Source organism: Geospiza fortis, unplaced genomic scaffold (assembly GCF_000277835.1).
Source record: "Geospiza fortis unplaced genomic scaffold, GeoFor_1.0 scaffold145, whole genome shotgun sequence".
NCBI lineage: Eukaryota > Metazoa > Chordata > Aves > Passeriformes > Thraupidae > Geospiza > Geospiza fortis.
The window spans coordinates 1,278,478-1,281,164 of record NW_005054362.1 but is presented as its reverse complement, the minus strand read 5'-3'; positions in this window follow the sequence as shown (position 1 = coordinate 1,281,164).

Here is a 2,687-nt window from a genome sequence, read left to right as displayed (position 1 = left end):
TTGATCGGGTTTGGGTGCAGAAGGGGAGGCAGCTCCTGTCCCAGCCCGGGGAATGTCTGGGGAGCCAGAGATGCTGGCAGAGGGCAGAGGGGTGATGCCAGGGCTGGCCCTCACAGCTAAAAGGCAGATATTGTGGATCTGCTAGGAGAAGTTTTATAAATTTATAGTTATTTTATAGATTTATAGGGTTTTTTTAATAGATATATAGTTATGTTTTATCACAATTAAAAGGCAAATATGTATATATGTTAAGAGAAGTTTTATAGATTTATAGTTAATGTTTTATAGATATATAGTTATGTTTTATCACAATTAAAAGGCAAATATCTTGTATGGACGTTAGGAGAAGTTTTATAGATTGATAGTTAATGTTTTATAGACATATCGTTATTTTTTATCACAATTAAAAGGCAAATATCATTAATATATTTTAGGAGAAGTTTTATACATTTATAGTTATGTTTTGTAGATTTATAGTAACGTTTTATCACAATTAAAGGGCAAATATCATATGTATATATGTTAGGAGAAGTTTTATAGATTTATAGTAATGTTTTATCACAATTAAAAGGCAAATCTCATGTATATATGTTAAGAGAAGTTTTATAGTGAAGGGATTTTTCAGAAAATATGACAGTGACACCCTGCACACAAAGCTTCTGAGCATCTCCTGCACAGAAATCTCCTCCTGAGCATCCCCTGTGTGGTCTTTTCAGGGTCCCCAGGATGAAAGAGAAATTGATGAATCTGATTCCATGTTCTCAGAAGGCGAATTCATTATTTTATGTAATTATATTATATTATGTTATGTTACGTTATGTTACGTTATGTTACGTTATATTACGTTATATTATATTATATTATATTATATTATATTATATTATATTATATTATATTAATGTTATGCTATACTAAAGAATAGAGAAAGGATACAGACAGAAGGCTTAACAAGATAACTCTTCCAGAGTCCTGACACAGCTGGACCGTGATTGGTCATTAAGTTAAAACAATTCACCTGTTGGATAAACAATCTCCAAACCACATTCCAAAGCAGCAAAACGGGGAGAAGCAAATGAGATAAAATTGTTTTCCTTCTTCTCTGAGGCTTCTCAACTTCCCAGGAGAAGAAATCCTGGTGAAGGGATTTTTCAGGAAATGTGACAGTGACACCCTGCACAGAAATCAGCTCCTGAGCATCCCCTGCTCAGCCTTGCCCGGATCTCTGCTCCCCACCCTGCTGCTGCAAGCACCAGGATTCATTTCTTGAATTAAATCTCTGCTGTAGGGCCCAGAGTGCTTTACAGCCTCGCTTCTCTCTGTGTTCCAACAATAGTAATTCTCTTGTAATGACTCCTGTGAAGATATCATTTGAATAGGAATGTTTTATCAGTTTTACTTTCGCCTGTTTTCCAGAATAATCCATTCTCTTATCTCACTTTTGCTTTTCAGCCTTTGAACATTTCTAAGCTTTAGTGTTTGTGCGTAGCACAAAATCTCGTGGCCATGGGAGAAGCAGTGCCTCTTTTTTAATTTATTCATAATTAAAAGTCCTGTGTTAGTGACAGTTTCAAATCTGACATGACATTTTTATAATCTACTTAATATCTCGACAGGTTTCTCTGCACAGCAGCCTGGGAATTATGCAAATTAAGAAGAGGAAAAAAAGCACTACCTCAGTGTTGTTTAATCATAAAGCTATGACTGAGGAATTATTGTTGTTTTTATTGCAGGAAAACTCCATTAGGGGGTTTTGCCAGGAGCAGGTGATGGCTCAGTACATCCTGCACTGCAAGAATTCTCCTTCTCACAGGCACAGATTCACTGCACTGCAAACAGGCCTGGCCTCACGCCAAAGCTGTGCTCAGTTAATGGAAAAGTTCTGTGATGGGGCTGGGATCAGGCCCTTTGTGGGCAGAATTGAGTGTCATCCTTTCCTCCCATTTATCTTTCTCCTGGCATTCGCCCTGGCACAGCCTGGGCTGCCCCAGCCCAGCCCTGGGAGGAAGGTGCTGAATGGGCTCCTGGCGCTTTGGAATGGCTCCAGGAGCTGGGGATGGTCCCTGGTGGAGATGGGATTGTCCCTGTTGGAGCTGAGGATGGTCCCTGGTGGAGATGGGGATTGTCCCTGGCGGAGCTGGGATTGTCCTTGTTGGAGCTGAGGATTGGACACTGATTTCTGGGCAGAGCGCTGATTTCTGAGCTGTGCAGTGATTTCTGAGCTGTTCAGTGATTTCTGGGCTGTGCAGTGATTTCTGAGCTGTTCAATGATTTCTGAGCTGTTCAATGATTTCTGGGCTGTTCAGTGATTTCTGAGCTGTGCAGTGATTTCTGATCTGAGCTGTTCAATGATTTCTGGCTGTTCAATGATTTCTGGCTGTTCAATGACTGGGCTGCTCAGTGATTTCTGGGCAGTGCTGGGCTCTGTCTCAGCCCTCCTGAGCTCACCCAGGTTTGCTTGCTGCAGTTCTGAGTCGCTGCCTGGTGAGCTCTGTGTGCTCAGAATAAAGCATGTTTATAATGTAGATTTGGGGAACCTCTTCCTCCAGCAGCTTCACCAAGGGCAAAATCAATCCCAAGTGTGGCTGTACAGAACACAACACGTGTGCTCATATTGCTGGAAACCCCAGTGACTCCTGAATATTTGATTTTAAATGCCATCCTTTACTGGCCTTATCACACTTTGCAAG